Source organism: Cynocephalus volans, chromosome X, assembly GCF_027409185.1.
Source record: "Cynocephalus volans isolate mCynVol1 chromosome X, mCynVol1.pri, whole genome shotgun sequence".
Lineage (NCBI taxonomy): Eukaryota > Metazoa > Chordata > Mammalia > Dermoptera > Cynocephalidae > Cynocephalus > Cynocephalus volans.
This window is the reverse complement of record NC_084478.1, coordinates 86,123,945-86,140,825: the sequence shown is the minus strand read 5'-3', so window position 1 is coordinate 86,140,825 and position 16,881 is coordinate 86,123,945. Positions and strand designations below refer to the sequence as shown.

At 39.3% G+C, this 16,881-nt stretch overlaps 1 pseudogene; it reads left to right on the top strand.

The window, feature by feature from the left end:
- Window positions 1–16,286, top strand: part of LOC134368113 (amidophosphoribosyltransferase-like) — a 61,768-nt pseudogene extending 45,482 nt beyond the window's left edge.
- The last annotated feature ends 595 nt before the right edge of the window (window positions 16,287–16,881 follow it).

Below are 16,881 nucleotides of genomic sequence, written 5' to 3'. Positions count from 1 at the left end.
CTCTGACTTTAAATGAACTCAGCACACTAAAACTATCCACAGCAACTTTCATTTCACTTTTGACTCATATCCTGTTACTTCTTTCAGGTAAATGTTTGTGACCTTGGCATCTCTTTCTGTACCAGAACCTTTGGTTTATGGGCTTTCATTCCTCAAAGTTCAGCACACCAAGAAGAAAAAGGTCGTTCAAAAGTTTGACATATACTGTTTGACTATAGAGAGGCCCATTCTAGGACACAATCATTTAAAAATATCCTCTCTTACCATAAACCAGAATATGCTAGGGGTTAAAGGTGGGTGGGAGAATCTCCCCAGATGCAATTTTTATAAGAGCGAAGAAAGAAAGACAGCAGTCACTTTGAGATACATATGTCCATGTTACAGTTTTTATCAGGCTGATTTGGCACATCAAAAAATTAAAACAATTCTAACATGTTAGGGCGATTACAAGACTCCCATATTTCAAAATGTTTATAGGTTAGTTTTACAGGAAAAAAGAACAGCTTCACAGGTTTATCTAATGAAGCAAGGACATTTACTGCAAAAGAAGCCAAAAAGTCTGTTTTTCAAGAATATTTGCAACAGCAAAAAGTACCCAGAAGACAGCCTTTTCTGTAGAAAGGCTGGAAACATTTTCTGGGTGATTTAAAATGTTCTCCAGTGAACCACGGCCAATTTATGATTAAAAGCAGAAATAAAAACTGAAATAAAATTGCAAAGCGTCCTTTTGCTAGGGTTTCTTTTTCAGAAATCTGTTGTAACTCTGATTTATGTCTTATCCAGATCCAATATTCTGGTTAGTCACTGAAATTTCCTTTAAAGAGGCAATTTATAATTGAGGACTCAGGCCCTAACTATCACAGAAAACTAACATACAAAATAACTGCCAGTTTAGTTGGTAGCAGGCCATTTTAATACCTCAAAAGTGGAGAAACCATTATATCTTAACAAAGGGCAACTTGTTGCTTAGGCCAAGTAGGTACTCATGTACATGATAAGATTGGGAGAACCCTAGAAAGATTATCTTTATCCAAAATGTCTCCCCAGAAGCTTGCATTGTTGATTGCAATTTCTACAATGACAGTCTCTCTTTGGTGTTAAAAATGCTGTTACAATAGGTCTCCTCTTAAGAGGTAACACACAAATAACCATGAACAAATTAATGTGGCTTCATTATCCATTCCCTAGAAGAGAGAAGAGGTCTGACGATGATGGGGAAAGACTAAGGATGTGGATGTATAACAAAACAGTGTGTAAGAGAAAGGGCAGAGTTTGTTGTTTGGCTCCATTTGGAAAGGGAGCCTGAGTGCTAAGGACACGGGGGCTGGAGAGACTCTAAAGGGAAAGGTAAAACACCACAAACACCATAATGTGGTGGAAAGAGCACTGGCCTAGAAGTCAAAATATGCAGTTCTAGTCACTTTTCTAGAAATATACTGTAACCTTGGATAAATCCTTTCCCTTCCTGAGATTCAAGTACCTACATCAATCAAAAGGGTATAGAGTATATAGAATAAGTAATCTCTAAAGTCCTATTCAGACTCTTCTAATCAGAAGGCTATGGGCACGGTACAGCTGAAGACAAACTGGTAGTTGAACCATTTTCCCAGCCACAGTTTGAACCTCTGGGCCCCAAATAACTTTCTGTGAGGATACTATGGAAACTGTAAGAAGCAAAGTGGATGTCCCTTTAAAGTAACCCATTCTAATGAGTAACAACATTCCCTATCAAAGAAATTCTTCTTTTTCTCCCCTTGCTCCTCCTACTCTGTCATTATTTTGATTGCTAAAACCAACTGGCTGCCTATTAACGAATTCTATGCCAGTTTTCTCCATCTGACACAACAAATTTATGACACATTTTTTCTATCTTCATTTTACCATATTTCATTTACCAAAGACCTAAGGCTTACCTAACCAAATTCCACTTTTATTTTCCTAGCTGGCCTTTCAAATATGTGTTGTAACAAAACAAGAAAAACATGGAAGTGGTCATAAGGGTGAGACAACACATGGAAAGATAAGAAACATTTAGAGGCTAGTACAGTTCCTCTTCTTGCCAGTATGGGATTTCTTTCTGTGATTAGCCTTCAAAAATATTGCACAGTCTATGTTGAAATGCCCTAAGTGATGTTGCCACATTCCCTTGGAGACCATGCTATAGTCTAAATAGATTTCACTGTCAAGAAATTTTTAACTGATACTAAGCCCAAACTCCCCTCTTTTACCATCATGTCTGTTTCCTCATTAAACATTAGGCAACAATGAAAAGGAAGCCTTCATCACCACCACCTTCTTTTCAACAATTTCCATAGTTCCAAGTCAAAACAACACAATTGAATCCACTTTATGTGAACTGTATTATTTCATCTCTTTAACCTAATCTTATTTGACCAACTTGTCCTCTTTAAATTTGCATGGGCCTCTTGTCATTGGACAATAAGTTATTTTGGGGTTCATTCGCTGCCATTAACAGGTGACTAGTTCCTTTTGGCAACTGTAGATTGATTTTGGCAAAGGTGTTCCCTCAGATCAAACTGTTACCTACCATATTCTAGTTGCCCAACTTGCATAGGAAAGGCACTCACAGTGTTCTTATCAAAACAGAGAATTGATATTTTGGGTAAGACATATTTAAAAATTGTTCCATCCTTGAAATCTTACTGTCCATTTAACACACTGGTACCTTCGGCCTATTTGAAGTCTCGCTCATTTTGTTGTGGTCATATCTAACTAACCAACTGGAAATTTGTTTTGGAAGTATTGTTTGTATGAAGTACAAAACATTCTTAATTGGCCCCTTCTAGTAAATGTGGACCTCATGAGAAAATTACCAAGGAATCTGGCTGTGTTTGATCTAGTGACTCTCCTGGAATACTATGGAAATAATAATTCGGAATGAGCTAAGTAGGGGAGTTTTAGAGTTCCTCAAGGGCTGTAGAATCATCCAGAAATACATGCCAGCTATGATCAGATCATTGTGAGGTATATAAAAATAAATAAGCATGGTTTCTAGCTTCATGGTGCTTAATTAAGATAAGTCACTTGTCATGAAAATCATAGTCTGGATATGGTAAATGTCATTAAAAAGACACAAAATTCTAAAGTGATTCCTAGAATAGAAAGTGTTTCCAACTACAAGAACATGCAATAGCTGATTCAGTAACAGAAAAATAAATATTTGTTGACTGAACAAATGTGTGGGTGAATGAGTGATTGTAGGTGGAGGATAGGGCAGCTGCTTGAGCTGAACCTTGAAGAATATAAAGGATTCAGATGGACAGAGATGGAGACAGCACTTTCCAAAGAATGGAAAAACCATGAGCAAAGGTGGGAAATCCCAGGGCATAAACAAGGAGTTGAGTGGTCCAATTTGACTCTGGAGGAGAAGCTTCCTGAAGGGAAAGTTGGGATTAAACAGTGGGTAGATTAAAATGCAAGAGTAAACTCTTAGAGAGAGAGTGTGTGTGGGTATGTGTGCTTTCCCACCAGCTACCTTCTTTCTGATAGTTACTCGCAGTCTTATTTATAGTCTAGAACTCTTCTGCTTGTCTGTATCTTCTTAGAAACACATGGTCCTCAGCTCCCACCCCAAAGCAGGGTAGTCATCAAAAGGCAGTTCATGCTTTCATCCTCAAATCCTAATAACTGATACCTATCCCCACCATGAAGGTTCAGTATGGTGCACCCTGACCTTGACTGTTATAACACCCTGTTATAACAACAATCTGAAAATGACCAGTCTCTGTTGGAGCAGGCTTGACTCCCATAATCATCCTGAAAATTAGCCACTTTAGCACACCTTTTTCTCCACATGGGATATCTTTCTCCACTTACTCCTTTCTGCAAGGTCAAACCATGTGTCTATCTTCATGGAAGTTAAATATAATTTGAGAAAATAGGAACAGTTTTTACCCCTTTGCATTCTGGTTATTTCACTGAAATTAATATTATCTATCCATTAGGGAATCAAGCAAAGAAAGCCATTCAAGTTATAGTTGAGCCAGCCCCACCACCAACAGTGCCAGCATGACCTGCAACTTCGCCATCAGCAGCACTCCCTACCACTGTGGCAGACACCACTGCTGAATGAGTGGTCTGTAACAGCCACCACCACATCAACTGCCACACCAGCAGCCACTATTGCCTTATAAGTGACCTACTGAGAGCTCATTGGAATAGACAGAAGGAGAATCACCAGTAGACCACAAGGAAAGAGATGGGCAAGTGCAGACCCACGCCCCAGTTGCCCAGTCCCCAGGGAGAATTATCCTGCCCTGTGAGGTAGCATAATGGGGTGGGAGGTATGCAGCCCATGTGACTGCCTCCATCTGAGGAGAGATGCAGGTGAGACTCCCCAAGACTACAGAAACCCAAGATACTCAAATAGAGTAAGGAAGAAATTTCCCACTCAACACCAACCCATACCCCAACTGGGAGAAGCAAGTTCCCAGGAGGAACCTCTGCCTGTAGGAAAGAAGAAAGAGAAAACCCATGCAGGGTCACCCCTTCAAATTGAGGAGCACCAGTATACCCCAGTGTACCCATCAGGGTCAGGGAAAGCTAGCCAAGTGCCAACAGGCCTGCCCAAGGTCACCCACCACAGCTAAAGAGTGGCAAGTCTCTGAGATTCTACCTCCAACAATTTGAGAACTTGCCCATGTCCTGATGTACCAATATAGTGTCACCAACTCCAGCAAAGAATTACTTAGTGCCCCAGAGACTAGGCCACAGAGGCACTCTCATGAAAGTCCAACACTGAACCCAGCCAAAGCACCTACATAGAGAAAACACTACTGCATCTACCTGGAGCCAATACTAAAACCACATCTACAAGGGGAACTCTCTTTTCTCAGAGCCTACTTCAGAGTACTAGAAAAAGGAACTGTTCTACCAGATGACTTGAGACAAGTGTAGAGATACTAGAAATATAAAAAAAAAAAGAAAATATGACAACACCAAAAGAAAATAATAATTCTCAAGTACCAGACCCTATAGAGTAGGAAGTCCTTATACTGAAAAGAAATTTTGAGCAACAATCCTAAGGAAACCCAAAGAGATCAAAGAAGACTCAGTTAGATAGCACAACGAAATGAGAAAATTTCCAGGACCTGAAGGAGCAAATGTACAAAGAGATTAATGCCATAAAAAAGAATGTAGCAGAGCTCATGGAGCTGAAGGATTCATTCAATGAAATCAAAAACACGACTGAGAGCTTAAACAGCAGGCTAGAACAAGCAGAAGAAAGAATTTCTTATCTTGAAGATGGCCTTTTCAAAATAACCCAGGTGGGGAAAAAAAGAAAAAAAGAATTTTTTTAAAATGAGGAAAATCTAAGAGAGATAGCAGAGAACCTGAAGCACACAAACATTTGAATCATAGAAGGGGAGGAGAAAGGAAAAGGAATTTAAAACATATTCAATGAAATATAGCAAAAAATTTCCCAAGTATAGGGAAAGAGATGGACCTCCAGATCCAGGATGCTCAAAGATCCCCAAACAGATTCAATCCAAAAAGGGCCTCTCCAAGGCACATTATAGTCAAATTGGCAAAGCTCAAAGACAAAGAAAGAATCCTAAAAGCAGCAAGAGAAAAGCATCAAGTATATATAAGGGAGTCACCATCAGACTAACAGCAAACTTTTCATCAGAAATCCAAAAGGCCAGAAAAGAATGGGATGATAAATTCAAAATAATAAAAGACAAAAATTACCAACCAACAATACTATACCCAGCAAGGCTATCCTTTAGAAATGAGAGAGAAATAGGTTCTGGTCAAGATGGCAGAATAGACAGTCCCCAGCATCACTCTCTCCCACAAATCAACCAATTTACAACTATAAAAATGTAACAACAGCCAAGCTGGGGATGCTGGAGCTCAGGGGAAGAGGAGGAGAGACCTACAGAGTTCATGAAGGAAGGAGAAACCATGATGAAAGAAAGAAAAAACTGCTTAGAATTCTTTGGGCCATGGCCACTTTAAGCCTGGAGCTGCTGAGCACATGGAGCAGGAGCCAGCAGAAACCACAGCTGTGCCCTTCAGATGGAGTAGCTTGGAGGTGGCAGGGGAGAAGAGGGCCTTGCTGGCCCCCAGGACAGCAAGACCACTAATAGGGTTCCCATGGACCCATGCACAAGGAGCCAGAATAGTTGAAAAAGGGGAGCCATTCAGAGGCCAGTGAGTCATCACAAAGGACCGGTGCAGAGCCCTTCCCATGGGAAGTGTTTGGAGCACAGGCAGTGGGGGAGAGGGGCCCACAAGGAGAACACTGGCACACAAAAGGACAGCTGATCTGCCCCCAATCAGTCCAGGGCCACTGAGAGAAGACTGGTGAGGAATGCAGAATAGCATGGGGTGCAGTTTGATGGAAAAACTCAGGCCCAGATCAGAGTTTCTACATAACTCAGGTGCACCAGGTCTCTGGCGAGTCAGAAGTACCTATAAGGTCAACAATTAAACCCTGATCTTCACAAAAAGCCTTCCCTAGGGAAACAGCAGCAAAGCAGCAATTTAGCTCAATCACACAGCTCAAGTATTGTTCCCACAGGAAGTTCCCCCATTTTAGAAGTAAGCAAAGGACAAAAAATTAGTTCCAGCCCAGGCACACCACCAGTGCCTTGGGACCCAGAAGGGGACCTGAGACATGGAGCCAGGGACTGGACACCCTGCCCACAACCACACACACCACCAGCACTTTAGGGCCAGCCTGGGAACCTGAGGCTTGAAGCCAGGGACTGGACACCAATCCCACATCTAGGCACACTTCCAGTGCCTTGGGGACATACCTGGGGACCCAGGACATCGAGCTAAAGACAGGATGCCCCCCAGCCACAACCAGGAACACTGCCAGCACCTTGGGGCCCCACCCAGGAGCCCAGGGCATTGAGCCAGGAACCAGAGCCACTGCCCAAAACCAGGCACACCGCCAGTGCCTTGGTGCCCTGCCAGGGGCCCAGGGTATGGAGCCAGGGACTGGAGCCCCTGCCCGCCACCAGGCACACCACCAGGGCCTCAGGGCCCCACCTGGGGACTCGGGATATCAAGCTGGGTACCAGACCCCCCTGCCCACAACCAGGCACACCACCAGCACCTAGATGTCCTGCCAGGGGCCCAGGGTATGGAGCCGGAGACCAGAGCCCCCATGCACAACCAGGCACACCACCAATGTCTCAGCCTAGGAACCTAAGGCTCAAAGCCAGGGACTGGACCCCACTAACTCCCACATCCAGGCACACCACCAGTGTCTTGGGGCATGCCCAGGGGCCCGTGGCATGCAACCAGGGGCCAGACCCCCTTCCTGTAACCTAACATGCCACCAGTGCCTTGGGTCCCCACGTAATCAACATGTCAGCATTGAATCCCACAAATATATATACTCAATTATGATTCAATAAATAAATAAATAAAAAGAAATGAGGGAGAAATAGCATATTTCCCAGACAAACCTAAACAGCATGAGTTCACCACCACACAACCAGCTCTACAAGAAATCCTCAAGAAAGTACTGCAGCTGGTGTCCAGAAAACAATAATCACTACCATAAATACACGAGAAAGAACAAAACGCACTAGTAGAACAAAAATGCAAACAATAAAGAGAAAGAAACTTTATCTAACACCTCAAAACACCAACAAGAAAGACAAACAATAAAATGGAAAGAAAGGGAAAAAGGATATTAAAAACATCCAAAGAAAAATCAATAAAATGCCAGGAGTAAGTCAAAACCTTTCGATAATAGCTCAATGTTAGTGGATTAAATTCCCCACTCAAAAGACACAGACTGACTGACTGGATTAAAAAGATAGACCCAACTATATGCTGTCTTCAGGAGACTCACCTCACCTGTAAAGACACATGCAGACTAAGAGTGACAGGATGGAAAAAAATATACCATGCAAACAGAAACCAAAACCAAGCAGGAGTAGCCATTCTTATATCATACAAAAGGGACTTTAAACCAAAAACCATAAAAAGAGACAAAGAAGTCACCATATAATGATAAAGGGATCTATCTGGCAAGAAGACATAACAGTCACAAATATATATGCACCCAACATCAGAGCAGCCAGATATATCAAGCAAACACTATTAAACCTAAAGAAAGAGATAGACCCAAATACTATAATAGTTGGGGACCTGAACACCCTTCTCTCAACATTAAACAGATTTTCTAGGCAAAAAATCAACAGAGAAACATAAGATTGAACCTGCACTTTATTTGAATTGGGCTTGACAGAGATCTGCAGAATATTTCATCCAACAATCACAGAATATACACACACATGGAACATTCTCCAGAATAGATCACGTTAGGTCACAAATCAAGTCTCAACAAATTTTCCAAAAATTGAAATTATTTCTTGTATTTTTTCAGACGACAATGGATTAAAACTAGAAATCAATAACAAATGAAACTCTAGAAACTACACAAATACATGGAAATTAAACAACATTCTCCTGAGTAATATATGGGTCCAAGAAGTGATTAAATAGGAAATCAAAAAATTTCTTGAAACTAATGAAAATAAAGACACATCATACCAAAACCTATGGGATACTGTTAAAACAGTAAAAGAGGGAAGTTTATCACAATAAATGCTCACATCAGAAGAACAGAATGAATACAAATAAACGACCTAATGCTACATCTCAAAGAACTAGAAAAACAAAAACAATCCGACCCCAATGTTAGTAGATGGAAAGAAATAATTAAAATCAGAACAGAACTAAATGAAATAGAAACCCCCCAAAAATGATACAAAAGATCAATGAAACAAAAAGTTGTTTGGGGGGAAGATAAACAAAATAGACCAGGCATTACCTAGGCTAACTAAAGAAAAAAGACAGAAGACACAAATTTAAAAAAAATAGAAATGAAAAAGAAGACATTACAACCAATGCCACAGAAATACAAAGAATCATTAGAGACAATTATAAACAACTATACACCAACAAATTTGAACACCTGGAGGAAATGGACAAATTCTTGGACACACACAAACTGCCAACACTGAACCAAGAAGACACAGAACACCTGAACGGACCAATAATAAGTGACAAAATTGAAGCAGTGATCAGCAGACTCCCAACAAAGAAAAGCCCAAGTACAAATTGGTTTACTGCTGAATTCTACCAAACCTTTAAAGAGGAATTAATACCAACACTTTTCATACTATTCCAAAAAATTGTTGCAGCAGCATCACCCTGATACTAAAACCAGACAAAGATACAACAATAAAAAAAAGAAAACTATAAGCTAATATCTTTGATGAATACAGATGCAAAAATCCTAAGTAAAATATAAACAATTAGAATACAGCAATATATCAAAATATTATACACCATGATCAAGTGGGATTCATCCCAGGGATGCAAAGATGGTTAATATACACAAATCAATAAATGCAATACACCACATCAAAAACCATATGATTATCTCAATAGACACTGAAAAACTATATGACAAAATTCAACATTCTTTCATGTTAAAGCCTCTCAGCAAATTAGGTATAGAAGGAAAGTATCTGAACACAATAAAAGCCATTTATAACAGACTCACTGCCAATGTTATCCTGAACGGGGAAAAGTTGAAAGCTTTTCCCTGAAGAACAGGGACAAGACAAGGATGCCACTCTCATCTATTCCTGTTTAACATGGTACTGGAAGTACTAGCCAGAGCAATCAGGCAAGAGAAAGAAATAAAGGTCATCCAAACCAGAAAAGATGAAGTCAAATTGTCTGTTTGCAGGTGAAATGATCCTATATGTAGAAAAGTCTAAAAATTCTACAAAAAAAAATCTTAGAGTTAATAAATGATCTCAGCAAACATGCAGGATACAAAATCACCACACATAAATCAGTAGCATTTTTATAATCCAACAATGAACCTGAAGAAAAAGAAATCAAGAAAGCTAGCCCACTTAACAGTAGTCACCAAAAGAATAAAATACCTAGGAATAAAGTTAACCAAGGATGTGAAAGATCTCTACAACGAGAACTACAAATCACTGTTGAAAGAAATTAAATAGGACACAAAAAGATGGAAAGACATTCCATGCTTTTGAACTGGAAGAATTAACATTGTGAAAATGTCCATACTAACCAAAACAATCTACAGATTCAACATAATCCCCATCAAAACACCAATGACATTCTTCACAGAAGGAGAAAAAAAAATCCTAATACTCATATGGAACGACAAAAGACCCCAAATAGCCAAAGCAATCCTGAGCAAAAAAAGAAAAACTAGAGCTGGAGGCATGACACTACCCAACTTCAAATTATACTACAAGTCTGTAGTAACCAAAACAGCATGGTACTGGCATAAAATCAGACACATGGACCCACAGAACAGAATAAAGATCCCAGAAACCAACACATACACCTACAGCCAACTGCTCTTTGACAAAGGCAGCAAGAACATACAATGGGGAAAAGACAGCCTCTTCAATAAATGGTGCTGGGATAATTGGACATCCATATGTAGAAGACTGAAACTAGACCCATATCTCTTACCATATAACAAAATCAACTCAAAATGTATTAAAGACTTAAATATACATCCTGAATCTATAAAACTCCTACAAGAAAACATAGGGAAGACACTTCAGGAAGTAGGCCTGGGCAAAGACTTTATGAATATGACCCCAAAACACAGACAACAAAAGGAAAATCTAACAAATGGGATTATATCAAACGAAAAAGCTTTTGCACAGCAAAAGCGACATTTAACAGAGCAAAAACACAACCTATAGCATGGGAAAAATATTTGCAAACTATGCATCTGACGAAGGATAATATCCAGAATATACAAGGAACTCAAACAACTTAAGAGTTAAGAAAACGAGTAACTAGATTTAATAATGGGCAAAGGAGGTGAATAAGCATTTCTCAAAGGAAGACATATGAATGACCAAAAGACACATGAAAAAAATGTTCAACATCATTCAGCATCCAGGAAATGCAAATCAAAACCACATTGAGATATCATCTCACTCCAGTTAGACTGGCTATTATCGAAAAGAGAATAACAAATGCTGGTGAGGATGCAGAGAAAGGAGAGCCCCCCTACACTGTTAGTGGGATTGCAAAATGGTGCAGCCATTATGGAAAAGGGTATGGAGGTTCCTCAAACAACTACAGATAGAACTGCCATATGACCCAGCAATCCCACTTCTGGGTATATACACAAAGGAATGGGAATCATCATGTCAAAGGGACTCCTGTATTCCCATGTTTATTGCAGCTCTATTTACAATAGCCAAGAGTTGTACCCAAGTTAAATATCCATCATTGGACAACTGGATAAGGAAAATGTGGTATATTTATACAATGGAATACTACTCTGCCACCAAAAAGAATGAAATACTGCCATTAGCAGCAACATGGATGAACTTAGAGAAAATTATGTTAAGTGAAATAAACCAGGCACAGAAAGAGAAATACTGCATGTCCTCATTTATATGTGGCAGCTAATAGTAAATAAATAAACAAATACATAGAAAAAGAAAGATATAACAATAATACATTGAACTATTAAGAGGAACAAACAGAACTGAGGTTACCAGAGGTAGGAAAGGGGGATGTGAAGGGAGGAAAGGGAGGAATCGGTAAAGGGCCTTGAAAATTGATTACATTGTATAATGAAGAATATACTAATTATCTTGATTTGACCATCACGTATTGCATACAGGTATTGATACTCAGTGCTGTACCTCACAGATATGTACAATCAACTATGTTCCAATAATTTTTAAAAAATTTACAGGCAACATTGATTTCACATGCTGTACACAAATGTACATTAATGGGAACAAATCATTCTGTATGTCCAGGGAATTTTTAAGCCTCAGTGCTCCAAGGACATGATTATTTCATTTCTAAGTTTTTCACAAGTGAGTTTTCAGGACTGTTAATTTACCATTGTATTCCGCAACTCTAAGACATCTCTCCAGACAACATACTTGTGGGGGAAATAGGATAATTTAGTCAGGCTCTCTGGACATTTCTTGTAAACAAGTTGTGTGGGTGGAGTTAGTGCACATGTGCACCCATGTATCTTTCTAGTTAATTGCTTTTATGTGTTCTTCAGAGTTTGGGAAGCAGAGCTGGCAGGCAGAGCTCAGTCTCAAAATAGAGCATGTTTACTCTGCTGGCAGCTGCTCAGTTTCAGTTTTTTCTTTGGACTTTGCTGGTAGCAGATGAGTTTCTGAGTTTCTCTGTGGACTGCTTAGCTCATAGTGTGCTGAATAAAGACTATTCCTTCTTCAATCAAGGCTCCAAGGACTTTTAGCTGTTACCTAACTCATAGACCTGCATATGAAGGGTTTGTGAATGGGCTGAGGGGTCTGTGAGCATCAGAGACCCAGCCCTAGCTCTACATTAATACACCAAGCATGCTTAATTCTGGTCATTGTGGAAATCTCATTGTTTTGTAACTTTAAATATCCTTCATGTCAAAGATGATTCAATGATGTAAAAGTGCAGGCCCAAATACTTGCTAATTTAGGTAAAGTTTTTTATAAATGTTAAGTGGCATGATTCTATTTACTAGATTTTATAACCCTAAACTATAAACTCCTCAAGGACAGGACCACCCATTCCTTACCATTTTCTGCATCTCTACTACATAACCCACAGTAATTGTACACAAATAAGTTACTGCTAGTGAATGATGCTGAGGAAAGGAGAAAAATATACCTGTGAAACCTGTTTGATCATCCTCTTCTGCTCCATTCCGTCCTTCATTCTTCACTGTACATGACTTTGCCCTTCATTTAGGGTTATTGTGTTAGTTGTGGAAAGCCATTCTTCCTCAAGTAAAATTAAGTGAGTTAGTTTATTATTGCACAACCTGAATGACATATATGACTTCCATATGTGGAGGACAGAGCGCTGGCTGTGTGCACAAATGCACGCATACTCTTGCCAGCTCACACACACCACGGACAGATGCTAGGCTGCACATTCTATAGAAGCGTTCACATTTTGAGCCCCTCTCCCTGACCCCCAGATAAGGTGACTGTATCAGATTTGAAATCTTTCTGGGAGGTTAAAATCAGACTGTAATAGTGGTGAGCAAGAGAGGAAAGCATCTCTAGAGGGTACATCTCTAGTACAGCAGGTACAAGGCACAGCTTCACATATATGTGCTTCTCAGCGAATGTGCGCATCTGTACTTCTTCAAGTGTGTAATAGCTCTTTGTGCCACTATGGGTTTACATATGATGATGCTCTCCTCTACTGCTCTAGAACTTGGTTGGGATTTATGAAATCTCCACGGCCCCAGCCTCCCTTCTCAATGTAAGTTATTATTTGTTCATGATGTGAAAAGTGCCACCTCAGGTGGAACATCCTTTGGCAGTAAACATCCCGAGCACCCACATGTAGCAGTCCTACCCTCCTCCCTGATATTTTATCTTACTTTTGTACTATAAACTATATTGAGGGTAATCTGGCCACCTAGTAGTCCTTTTTTTCATCGCTGTTGTTATCTTTGGGTGGGGGTTTGGGGTGAGGATGGGGTTCTGCCTTGTTCAACATGCTTCACTAGAACTACTGAAGCTGATGTTGCCAACCCTGTACTGTTTAGCGGTTGACACATCCCAGGCCAATTTCTTTGGACATTACAAAATGTCTGTTCACCAGAGGACGATGATATTCATCCTCATTATTCACAGATTACTAAGATTAGCCTGGAACTTTGGCTTCAGGCTAACCCACTTTTCTGAACAGCTTCCTGTAACACTTTTTTCCCACCTAAATACCCATATTCTTGCTAAATCAACATAGAGCCACTTGTTTATTTTATAAAGACAGTACTACTGTCTTAGATGTAATTAATGCCTTTTCAGAAGCTAATATACTAGCTTCTATTTTGCGGTTTGGAGGAGGTAACCCAGGAGACTGGTTGCATTTGTTTAATTAATCCCATCTCCAAATGACACTTTGTACAGATAAAGCTTTCTCTCTGTGGGTTCACTTACAGACTCATTCAATTCTATACCTTTATACATTTACTGGACACCTACAAATATAAACTACTAATGCTAGGTAGCAGAAAAGATGAAAATGTGAAGACACAGTATGGTGATTGAGGGAATGAACTTTAAAATGAGACATATCTGGGTTTTACTTTTGTCGTGTGTATGAAGAAAACTAGTTTTTTTTTCATTTTATAAATATTAAAGTATATTCTAATGTTAATGGGTTTTTCAAACTACTTAAAGAGCCACAAGGACTCCAATATTCTTCTACTTCCTCCTATAACTAAAAAAACAAAAAACGCAAAAAAACCCTGGGGATGGTTTTAAAAGTTGGTAAGCCTTCAATGTCAAGGAAAATGTAAATAGATAGCAAAAAATGGTGATTTGGGGAAGAGAAATGGGATGAGCAGGGCTGGAAAAGAAGAACACACATGGCCCGTGGTGGGGCATTTAGAGGAGCATTCTTGACTAGAGGTGGTGGTCTCAAAAATGAGGTTGCCTTAGAAGGGTAAAAACAGACTATAGAGATCTGAATAACAAAATGAGAAATTAGATCTCCTCCGGCCAAACCTCACATCCTTCTTCATTCTCATTCAAGCCAGAAGGAAACCAATTTAGTTGAATAAGTTTCTGCAGTGAAATTTTCACTTCTCATATAACTCTATTATTTCAGTCTGTAGTAGATTTTTGTTTTCTGCACAATCAAGCTTTTTCTTCATTTACCCATTTTTCTTTTTATTTGCCCTATCATCCCAAATGCAAAGAAACCTCTTACTTCAAAATACAAAGGGGGGATCTGGCTGGCACCTAGACCTCAGCAGGGGTAGCAGTTCCCTTGATATGCTTTGGAGCCACAGGAGCTGGTGGTCCAAGAGCAATATGGTATATTCAGTGTATTGACTCAGAAGATTGGTCCACACAGTTAGATATGCCACCCTTGGATGCATGGGGCTGCAGCACCAGGATCAAGAAAATGCTGATATTGTGCTCAGGGATGGGATTTCCATGTCAACATTCAAAACACACAAGGGAAAAGGTCTTGTAAATTACATCTTTATTCAAGATAATTTAAAGAAACTACATATTTCAAATATTGAAATTGGACACGTGAAATACACCACAGCAGGAAGCTGAATTAGAGAATCATCAAACACTTCATGTAAAAACAGCTGTGGCATATATTGATGAATTGATAAATGTTTCCCCAATAAGAAAAGTAGCTTCTGTATCATGGCGTTGATCTGCCAACAAGTTCTGATAGTGAAATGATTACCCAGGCACCTTCTCAAGAATGATATGATACCCAACTGAGTAGCAAGGATTAAAAATTAAGTCCATGGCATAGTCCCTATTTATCATCCACAAAGATCTTATTTGTATAATACAAGATCCTCATGGAAATTGTCCTCTATGCATTTGTCATCTTATTCCTGTGACTGATATAAAGGCAAAATGGGAGAGGACCCTAGAAAAAGAAGGATGCATGGTGGCTTCAGAATCTTGTAGCTTTTCATTTACTGGTACGATGTGTTACCATGATGTTTTGCCTAGAAAAATTGTAAAAATGCCCAGATATAATGTCCAGAATCTTCATAGTATATTAAGATCTGAAGGAAATCCAATGGCTGTTTGTGTCTTTGAATAGGTTTATTTTGCAAAATCAGGTAGCATATTTGTGAAGACCAAATGGTAATATACTATTGTAGTCAATAGCAGGTAATTGAAGCAAATGTAGGTGGGATTTGGTGAGCACTGTTCTGGAATTTTCTATACCTGCTATTCTTGTTTACAGAGAAAAGTGTGGACTTCCATATGTGAAGGTACTGTGTAAAAATCAATAGTTATGAAGAAACTTCATTCAGCTGATATGAGGTTAAGACAACATGGTGCTTCAAAATGAAATTGGAGAACTGTCCTATAGATGAAACACTTCTGAGAGGGATCATCAACTCACCCATAATAAAATTTCTCAAAGAATCTCATGCCAAAGGAATACACAGTTGAGTAACTTTGTCACCAATAAGATTTCCATGCTTCATGAGACTAAACATTTCCACTAAAGAAGAGCTTATTGTCAGTAAACCAATATTTGATAATCTTGCAGAATATCTAGGAGCAAACAATGTTGTGTATCTGTCAGTACAAGAACTGGTTTCATCTGTATGAAAGAGTTAATTTTAAAAAGAAAATGGAAAAGAAAGTGGTTATGATTCAGGAAGATGAAATTTTTTGAAAATTTTTGAAAATAATGATAAGTTTACAGCCTATCTCACTGGAGAATTCCATGGAGAATTGGAATAGTGGCTTGTATGATGTTTTATTCAAGACATAAAGTTGGAAATCATTATGTCACAGTAATATCTGAGCTTCCATGTTTATCGCAGCTCTATTTACAATAGCCAAGAGATGGAATCAACTTAAATCTACAGATGACTGGAAAAGGACAAAGTGGGATATATACACAGTGGAATACTACTAAGCCATAAAAAAAGAATAAAATCATTCCATTCTCAGCAGCATGGTTGAGCTTGGAGAAAATTATGAGTGAAATAAGCCAGGAACAGAAAGAGAAATATCACATGTCCTCACTCATAAGTTGGAGCTAAAAGATAAATCAATAAAAAAGGAGGAAAGAAAAAAAAAACAAGGAAGGAAGGAGAGAGAGGGAGAAGGAGGGAGGGAGGGAGGGAGGAAGGGAGGAAGGAAGGAAGGAAGGAAGGAAGGAAGGAAGGAAGGAAGGAAGGAAGGAAGGAAGGAAGGAAGGAAGGAAGGAAGGAAGGAAGGAAGGAAGGGAAGGAAGGAAGGAAGGGAAGGAAGGAAGGAAGGGAAGGAAGGAAGGAAAAAAAACAATCACAATATGTTGAACTTTCAGGAGAGATCAGAACTGTGGTTACTA